The sequence below is a fragment of the Arachis stenosperma genome, chromosome 1 (assembly GCF_014773155.1).
Source record: "Arachis stenosperma cultivar V10309 chromosome 1, arast.V10309.gnm1.PFL2, whole genome shotgun sequence".
NCBI lineage: Eukaryota > Viridiplantae > Streptophyta > Magnoliopsida > Fabales > Fabaceae > Arachis > Arachis stenosperma.
Genome location: NC_080377.1, coordinates 68960970 through 68971408, shown reverse-complemented (window position 1 = coordinate 68971408; position 10439 = coordinate 68960970). Strand labels below are relative to the sequence as shown.

General features: G+C 36.8%; 1 non-coding gene across 1 annotated transcript; it reads right to left on the bottom strand.

Moving 5' to 3' along the window:
* Positions 1-9707: 9707 nt before the first annotated feature.
* LOC130950544 (small nucleolar RNA R71) lies at positions 9708-9811 on the bottom strand. Its single transcript, XR_009073626.1, has one exon. It is a non-coding gene; the product is annotated as a small nucleolar RNA R71 (small nucleolar RNA).
* Positions 9812-10439: the final 628 nt, after the last annotated feature.

The window sequence follows — 10439 nt, the reverse complement described above, 5'->3', positions numbered from 1 at the left end:
TAATTATTAACTGGGCTTTGTAGAGCTCGACGCTACGGTCGCGTGGCCGCAAACTGTGCGGCGATCGGAGCTCCACTCTCGGCATCCTCTACTAACGTAACTCCTCCTCTGCGTAGCTGTTTGGCAATGGTATTATATTCTGAATTCTAACCGAGGTTATTTGAAGCATTAGATCCTCCTTTAGTTCCACTGGTTCAGATTCTAATACGTGATTGGCATTAGAAATGTACTCCTGAAACTGTGAGATGTGAAATACGTGATTGGTATCGACTATTAAATTTGGAAACTAATACTAAGATGTTTGATGCTCCAGTCTTAAATCAACACAGAGGCTTTTAGTGCACTGTGAAACCTCACCTTCTTTTTGATGTATAGTCTCGTTAATATCTCTGATAAATAGCTTGCTCCGATGGACGGAATGGACTTGGTCACTTGATCCACGATTACCTAACAGCATCACCTTCTGTCCTAGACCTCGGCAATCTATTATGAAATCAATAGCTATTCTTTTTCACTTTTAATGTAGAACCTTCAATGGTTGCAGCATTTCGAATGGTTTCTGGTGGTCACTCTTTACTTTCTAACATGTCAGCTACTTAATCACATGCGCCGCCACGTCATTATCATTCTGAGCCACCCAAAATATCTTCTTTGAATCATGACACGTTTTGGTAATTACAGGGTGAATCAAAAATACGTTCTCGTGAGCTTCAGACAACAATTTACGTGTCAACTTTTGACATTAGGAACACTAATCACTTCCTATACCCTCAAATGCATTCCTTCATTCCTCCAAGTTCCTTTTCTTGTCTTCCTCAATCTCTTCTTGATTTCCTTGTTTAACAGACTTTAATATCCTTATTAGCTCCTTATCCTCTTGCTGCGTTCTTCAAATTCTAGCCTCACCACTATTTGAAAATTGCAATAGATTCAATTTGATACTTTCAGCTACTTTTTCTATATCCAACTTAAGACCCTAACTTACTTAACAGTTCTTCTACTTTGGTCATCCAAACAATACTCAGAGACTTCCTGCTAAGGTGTCTGTCACCACTTCACGATGTCATATTCGCACGCATCCTAAACCCCTTTGATAATGTAGTTCAAAAATTCCGAGTTGTTAATTAAGTTTGGGTATTATGACTACTAGCACTGAGGTTAATCCTTCTCTCGAGATTCGAAAGCTCTCTTCGCGTTCAGGCATCCATACAAACGGTACATTCTAGCGCATTAACTTAGTCATAGGTATTACGGTCGACAAGAATTTAAAACTCCAAAACTTCTCTTGATGGTGCACACTTACATGTTTCACCTTTCGCGTCCAAAAGTCTTGCTCTAAGGAATCAACGTCTCGATGGTTACAGCTAGGATTCATACGTGACACTAATATAGGCTCGAGTTAATTTTCAAAAAGACATTAAGCTTGAAAGACGAATGAATAATACGAACGGTGTTCGTGAGAAATCAGAAAGAAAATATTGTACATGGTCAAACAGAGTTGTACGAAAATAATGGAATGCACAAGAAGAGGAACCTAGGTGCATCTCAAGAAAAGAGTTCAAATCAAGGACCTTTGGAAGAAAGAACAGAGTGTATAGAGTCAAAGAAATCTCAGCTAATTTTGAAGAACACAGTTTGTGGAAGAGAGCAACTCTACTCTTAGCAAGTCCCCAAGATCCAAGGATTACGTGATTATATTAGGATAAGCTCAGGCTCATCTAAGAAGAAACAAGATTCATGTGCGCAAGGAGTAAAACTGGAAAGATAATCAAGTCATTTAAGAAGTACTCTGGATAGAGTCTCAATATAGGTTTCAAAAGAAAGATTAGGTCGAATCGCGAAGATCCATTGGCACACTCCCTCTTGCATAAAGTCTCCTCTCGTTCTCTTCCTTCTTCCTCGTAGTTCACCGTCACTGGGTTTCGAACAACAACTCCGCATAGATCTCCACACTTCCGATCCCTTAGATATAATCCAACCCATTTCTATTGCATCACCCTGATTCTTAAGCTTCAAGAACTTAGCCACCCTTTTAAGTTTAATAAATATCGCTCCGTCTCAATAACTGGAAGTCATCGGTCGATCATTCGTTTAGAAACCACGATTATCACAACATACCATGCGTTACGATTGAATGTTGCATATCAATATCATGCAAGGCAGTTAAAAATTCACTGACTAGTTTACCATTACCTCGGGTGTAAGAATCAAACTTGACTGCGTCCCGGCTCCTCCTATGTGAACAATCTCGAGCTATATGTCCTGGTTCCCCGCACTTGTAACATACACCTAGTCCGGCCCTGCATGGTCTGTTTAGATGATACTTTTTTGCATCTCAGACACTTTAAGTCTTCTAATTGAGTACTAGTCTGCTCTTCTGAATCTTGCCCCTGACGGTTGTCATTTCTTTGCTTATTGTTCTGGCACTGAGAATGTGAAGTGATAAAACGACCCCTTTTGAAACTTTTGCTCCTAGGTGTAATATCTTCCTTTTTCTTTGTGAAAGATTCCCGGCGGCCACTCCTTGCCACTACAGTCCTTCTTGAGCTTTCTCCCGTTGTTTCACCCGTGTTAACTAACTCTGGATAATTCACTATTTTCACTGGTGCCATAGTACTCGAAACATTATTTCTGCCTTCATATCTATTACCACCGTCATTGCCAATTTTAGCTTGTGGTTCCATCCTATCCATTGTTCGGCTGGTCACAGAAGCAACAACAGTAATGGCAGCAGCAACACTCATCATCGCGGTCACAAAATCGGTCAAACTACCTGCTGGTATGGTTACCTCATTATCTCTCCGTCCCCGACCTCGATTATGGCCACGACGGCACTTACAAGACGCCATTTGGTTCCTGTTCACACCAAACAAGTGATATCAAGGTGATCTGTCTCAATATCGCAAGTCATTCAAAGTCCCAAATGCATGCTTATGAGCATTCATGCCATATATATCAGTTAGATATCCTAATTAGCATGTATAGACACTCAGAGTATGCCCAGAAGCATAGTCAATTTGTCCCTCAGGATTTACAGGAACGAACTACTCTGATACCATAATGTAACACCCTACCATACAGCTTTACGCTTAAGTCGTAAAACAGAGGTGGTGTGGTACTACGACCTCTAAAATAAAAAATATATACATATATATAATAATAATTAAAATAACGTAGTATTCGAGGAGCCTTGAAGAATAGGTAAAGCAAAATAGTAAAATTAAAGGCGCAATGCTGAGAAATAACGTAACTTATGTACGAAGAAACTGAGGTTCATAAACATATATATATATATATATATATATATATATATATATATATATATATATATATATATATATATAAAGAAAGTATGAGCTGGGGGTCAACAGTATAAGATAACAAGCTCCTAACTCAGCCTGCAAAGCTAAGGCTAGCTGGAGAATAATTACATTCGTGTGTATATATATATAGACAAAGCCCATAGCCCAAAATACACAAAAGAGGTTCTAGTTCTCCATACACCTCTAAGAAGCACAACAGTAAAACAGGTTATTAGGAGAGCTCTATACATATAATCATATATATAAGCTATACACCAAAATAAAGTCCCCAAAATGATCCACTTCGCTGTAGAGCTCTAGACATCTAGCGAGGTGCCTCTCGACCTGCATCTGAAAAATAACAATATCGTATGGGATGAGAACCGAGGTTTCTCAGCATGGTAAAGGTGCCATGTACGTAAGATATAAGGTCTTGAAAATGCCAGAGGTAATCCTAGAATACTGACACTCAAATTATAAAGCTTAAAGAACTAAAGCAGAAACCATAAAATCAGGGTGGTCCTCTAAGGGTTTCTATCTCAACTAAAACTTAAACCTAACCCTCAAACCTTCTCCTTTCCTCTAGTCTTCTAATACCAGAGAACTGCACAGACAACCAAATAGAAAATAACAAACATAGGTAGAATACAAGTTCTACAGGTAGCAAGTATAACAATTAACATGATAAGTTCACTTAGGCATTCCCATATAATGCACAAACAAGCAATTCACACAATATGCATATGATAAATGCCTGCCCTATGGCTGATGAGTCTCATCTGTCGGTTATCAAGCCAATCCGACAAGTCAGGCTGCTAAACCCTGTATTGTCCCCCGATGCGCATCACCAAGAGTCTATGCATAGTTTTTTCTCATATATAAAATTGCTCAATGGGGGGTAACCTTCCCGGGAATTTATAAGTGCCCGGTCACCCTTACCTCGTAGGGTCAACAGAGTATCGAGTCTCAACCTGGAACATGTGGTGGCAAGCCACGGTATTTTACTCAACGAACATCGTATCTCAGATAATCATTTCATATTCCTTTATAAACATTTCATAATCATTCATCATGGCTGTAACATCACTTATATATCATATATTTGCACCTTTATACATAGTTTATCATAACTCGGAGCAAGTGGGGTGAAACCACAACCCTTGCTTTTACCCAGAAGCCTCTACACTAACCAACCTGGAGCGAGTGGGGGCAAAAGCACAACCCTTTCGTCTACCCAGGAGGTACGTTCTCATATGCCCAGGAAGAACAAAGGAGGGGATCCTAACCTCCCACCATCTCGTTGGGGGCGATTTTACTATACCAAGAGGAACAAAGAAGGGGATCCTCACCTTCCACCATCTCCTAGTGTCGTACTTTCAAGAAAGAGTGCTTAGATGCAACATTCATTCCTTTCTTTAGCCAGTTTCATAATTTAAGTAGAATATATATATATATATAAGCACCCTATCTCCTCAAACCTAAATCGTCACTTCTCAAGCTTTCTTCATCTTCAAGTTACCACCCTTCCCTAGCTTCATCTCATTGCTAAGCATACCAATAAGATCTAGGGGTTAAAAAAGTAAAAATAGAGGTTTAGAGGTTCGAAATTAAGCTTTAAAACACATATTTAAGTTTGCTAAAAATAGAGGACACGTGTACGCGTGGGCTACGCGTACGCGTGGGTGTGCAATTTGCCCATCACGCGTACGCATTACCTCATCTGCGTACGCATGCATGCCGAATAGAAACGCCCATCTGTGTATGGAGGGGTTTGTGTACGCATGCATTGCAGATTAGTCAAAAATGGCTAAGTCTGCAGAATTTCAGTTTTGCCTACTGAACTTCCAATGCACATAACTTTTTTGTTTAAAATATTTTTCATCCTTTCTTCGAACGGCGTAAACTTCACAAACCCAATTTTCATATGCAATATGTTTCAAACTATTTGGGGGTTCAAAAGATAAGTTATGGCTCACCGAAATTCGGCCAAAAAATAGATTTTCACGAAAGTTCATAAACCTCTATTTTCACAAAAAACAAACTCAATATCAAAATTCTATACATATAAACAACACCACATCTTACCATTTACAGCACCAAAGTTCCAACATCCTACCAGAATCAACCATATCTCAATTTTACATAATCTCATACATAAATCCCTCAATTATACCCACAAGATTATCTTTTATTCATCACATACACATATACATCATTATACCTTATCAATCATTTCCAAATCATCATTTAGCATTTCACGTTCAACATAATTATCATAATTTTTGAAATTGGGAAGGAAGAAATTGGAACACAGAAGTGATTTTCTTTCTTAATTATTGATGAGTGGATATTTTATATGCTTTTGGCATCATTTTCATATAGTTTTCATTATGTTTTGCTTAAGTTTTATGATGTTTTCATAGGTTTTAGTGCTAAATTCACATTTTCAGATTCTACTTTGAGTTTGTGAATTTTATGATGATTTCATATATTTTCTGGCTGAAATTGAGGAGCGTGAGCAAAAGTCTGATTTAGAGATAGAGAAAGGACTGCAGATGCTGTCAGGATCTGACCTCCATGCACACAAAGGAGCTTTTATGGAGCTACAAAAGTTTAAATGGCATACTCTCAACGGCTATGGAAAGCTAACATCCAAGGCTTTCCAGAAATATATAATAGTCAATACTTTGCTTTAGAAATGAAGGCTGATGAGCGGATAATTTATACGCTTTTTGGCATTATTTTTAGGTAGTTTTTAGTATGATCTAGTTACTTTTAGGGATGTTTTCATTAGTTTTTATGCTAAATTCACATTTCTGGACTTTAATATGAGTTTGTGTTTTTTCTATGATTTCAGGAATTTCTGGGCTGAAATTGAGGGACCTGAGCAAAACTCTGATAGAAGGCTGACAAAGGACTGCTGATGCTATTGGAATCTGACCTCCCTGCACTCGAAATGAATTTTCTAGAGCTACAAAAATTTAAATGGTGCGCTCTCAACGGCGTTGGAAAGTAGACATCCAGAGCTTTCCAGCAATATATAATAGTCCATACTTTATTCGTAATTAGATGACGTAAACTGGCGCCCAACGCCAGTTCTATGCTGCATTCTGGAGTCAAACGCCAGAAACACGTCACGAACCAGAGTTGAACGCCCAAAACACGTTACAACTTGGCGTTCAACTCCAAGAGAAGCCTCAGCTCGTGTATAGATCAAGCTCAACCCAAGCACATACCAAGTGGGCCCTGGAAGTGGATTTCTGCATCAATTACTTACTACTGTAAACCCTAGTAGCTAGTCTAGTATAAATAGGACTTTTTACAATTATATTTTCATCCTGGATCCTGGATTGTATTTTTGATCCTGTGATCACGTTTTGGGGGCTGGCCATTCGGCCATATCTGGACCTTCATCACTTATGTATTTTCAATGGTGGAGTTTCTACACACCATAGATTAAGGGTGTGGAGCTCTGCTATACCTCAAGTTTCAATGCAATTACTACTATTTTCTATTCAATTCGCTTTATTCCTATTCTAAGATATTTGTTGCACTTCAACATGATGAATGTGATGATCCATGATACTCATCATCATTCTCACCTATGAACGCATGATTGACAACCACTTCCGTTCTACCTTAGACCGGGCGCATATCTCTTGGATTCCTTAATCAGAATCTTCGTGGTATAATCTAGAATTGATGGCGGCATTCATGGGAATCCGGAAAGTCTAACCTTGTCTGTGGTATTCCAAGTAGGATTCCGGAATTGAATGACTGTGACGAGCTTCAAACTCGTGATTGCTGGGCGTGATGACAAATGCAAAAGAATTAAGGGATTCTATTCCAACATGATCGAGAACCGACAGATGATTAGTCGTGCTGTGACAGAGCATTTGGACCATTTTCACTGAGAGGATGGGATGTAGCCATTGACAACAGTGATGCCCTACATACAGCTTGCCATGGAAAGGAGTAAGAAGGATTGGATGAAAGCAGTAGGAAAACAGAGATTCAGAAGGAACACAGCATCTCCATGCACTTATCTGAAATTCCCACCATTGGATTACATGAGTAACTTTATATTTATTTTCTATTTAATTTATTATTATTACTCAAAAAACCAATAATCTCTTAAATTAGTTAAATCCGCCTGACTGGGATTTACAAGATGACCATAGCTTGCTTCATACCAACAATCTCTGTGGGATCGACCCTTACTCACGTAAGGTATTACTTGGATGACCCAGTACACTTGCTGGTTAGTTGTGCGGAGTTGTGACAAAGTGAGATTCACGTTTGAGAGCACCAAGTCTTTGGAGCCACTGTTGATGATCACAATTTCGTCTACCAAGTTTTTGGCGCCGTTGCCGGGGATTGTTTGAGTATGGACAACTGACGGTTCATCTTGTTGCTCAAATTAGGTAATTTTTTTTATTTTCTTTTCAAAAAGTTTTCAAAAATCTTTCAAAAGTTTTTTTTCTTTATTTTCGTTTTTCTAAAGAATATTTTCGAAAAATTTATTAAGAAAATACAAAAAAATCATAAAATCATAAAAATCAAAAATATTTTTTGTTTCTTGTTTGAGTCTTGAGTCAATTTTTAAGTTTGGTGTCAATTGCATGTTTTAAAAATTATTATGCATTTTTTGAAAAATTCATGCATTCATAGTGTTCTTCATGATCTTCAAGTTGTTCTTGGTAAATCTTCTTGTTTGATCTTGATGTTTTCTTGTTTTGTGTCTTTTATTATTTTTCATATGCATTTTTGCATTGATAGTATCCATACATTAAAGAATTCTAAGTTTGGTGTCTTGCATGTTTTCTTTGCATAAAAATTTTTTCAAAAATATGTTCTTGATGTTCATCATGATCTTCAAAGTGTTCTTGGTGTTCATCTTGACATTCATAGTGTTCTTGCATGCATCATGAGTTTTGATTCATAATTTTCATGTTGTGAGTTATTTTTGTCGTTTTTCTCTCTCATCATTAAAAATTCAAAAATAAAAAATATCTTTTCCTTATTTCTCTCCTAATTTTCGAAAATTTGAGTTCACTCAGTCAAAAATTTTTAAAAATTAGTTGTTTCTCATAAGTCAAGTCAAATTTTTAATTTTTAAAAATCTTATATTTTCAAAACTTTTTCAAAAATCAAATCTCTTTCATTTTTCTTATTAATTTTTCAAAATTTTCTTTTTAAAAAAATGTTTTTCAAAAATCTTTTTCTTAATTTTATCTTTATTTTCGAAAATTATGCTAACAATTAATGTGATTGGTTCAAAAATTTGAGTTTGTTACTTTCTTGTTAAGAAATGTTCAATCTTTAAATTCTAGAATCATATCTTTTAGTTTCTTGTTAGTTAAGTAATTAATTTTAATTTTAAAAATTTATATCTTTTTATCATATCTTTTATATCATATCTTTTTCAAAATTTTGATTTTAAAATATCTTATCTAACCTCTTATCTTCATATCTTTTCAAATTTGATTTTAATATCTTTTTCAACTAACTAATTAACTTTTTGTTTGTTTCTTATCTATTTCAAAACCACCTAACTACTTCTCCCTCTCTAATTTTCGAAAATATCTCATCCCTTTTTTAAAATTCTTTTTTAAATTTTAATTTTAATTCTATCTCATCTTTAATTTTCAAAAATCACTAACTCCTTTTCAAAATTAATTTTCGAATTCTCTCTCTCATCTTCTTCTATTTATTTATTTATTTACTAACACTTCTCTTCACCTCTCTTCATCTCCAATCACTTCCTCAATCCTTATCCCCTTTCTTCTTCTACTAATAATAAGGATCCTCTTTACTGTGACATAGAGGATTCCTCTTCTCTTCTTTTCTTGTTCTCTTCTCTTTCATATGAGCAGGAACAAGGAAAAATGCATTCTTGTTGAAGCTGATCTAGAACCTGAAAGGACTCTGAAGAGGAAACTAAGAGAAGCTAAATTACAACAATCCAGAGGCAACCTTTCTGAAATTTTTGAACAAGAGAAGGAGATGGCAGCCGAACCCAACAACAATAATGCAAGGAGGATGCTTGGTGATTTTACTAAACCCACGTCCAAGTTTGATGGAAGAAGCATCTCAATTCTTGCCATTGGAGCAAACAATTTTGAGCTGAAACCTCAATTAGTTGCTCTAATGCAACAGAACTGCAAGTTTCATGGACTTCTATCTGAAGATCCTTACCAGTTTTTAACTGAGTTCTTGCAGATTTGTGAGACTGTTAAGACGAATGGAGTAGATCCTGAAGTCTACAGGCTCATGCTTTTCCCTTTTGCTGTAAGAGACAGAGCTAGAATATGGTTGGACTCACAACCTAAAGATAGCCTGGACTCCTGGGATAAGCTGGTCATGGCCTTCTTAGATAAATTCTTTCCTCCTCAAAAGCTGAGCAAGCTTAGAGTGGATGTTTAGATCTTCAAGCAAAAAGATGGTGAATCCCTCTATGAAGCTTGGGAAAGATACAAGCAGATGACCAAAAAGTGTTCTTCTGACATGTTTTCAGAATGGACAATATTAGATATATTCTATTATGGTCTATCTGAGTTTTTCAAGATGTCATTGGACCATTCTGCAGGTGGATCTATTCACCTAAAGAAAACGCCTGCAGAAGCTCAAGAACTTATTGACATGGTTGCAAATAACCAATTCATGTACACTTCTGAGAGGAATTCCGTGAATAATGGGACGCCTCAAAGGAAGGAAGTTCTTGAAATTGATGCTCTGAATGCCATATTGGCTCAGAACAAAGTGTTGACTCAGCAAGTCAACATGATCTCTCAAAGTCTGAATGGATGGCAAAATGCATCCAACAGTACTAAAGAGACAACTTCTGAACAAGCTTATGATCCTGAGAACCCTGCAATGGCAAAGGTTAATTACATGGGTGAACCTTATGGAAACACCTATAATTCATCAAGGAGAAATCATCCAAATTTCTCATGGAAGGATCAACAAAAGCCTCAACAAGGCTTTAATAATGGTGGAAGAAACAGGCTCAGCAATAACAAGCCTTTTCCATCATCTTCTCAGCAACAGACAGAGAATTATGAGCAGAGCCCCTCTAATTTAGCAAACTTAGTCTCTGATCTGTCAAAGGCCACTTTAAGTTTCATGAGTGAGACA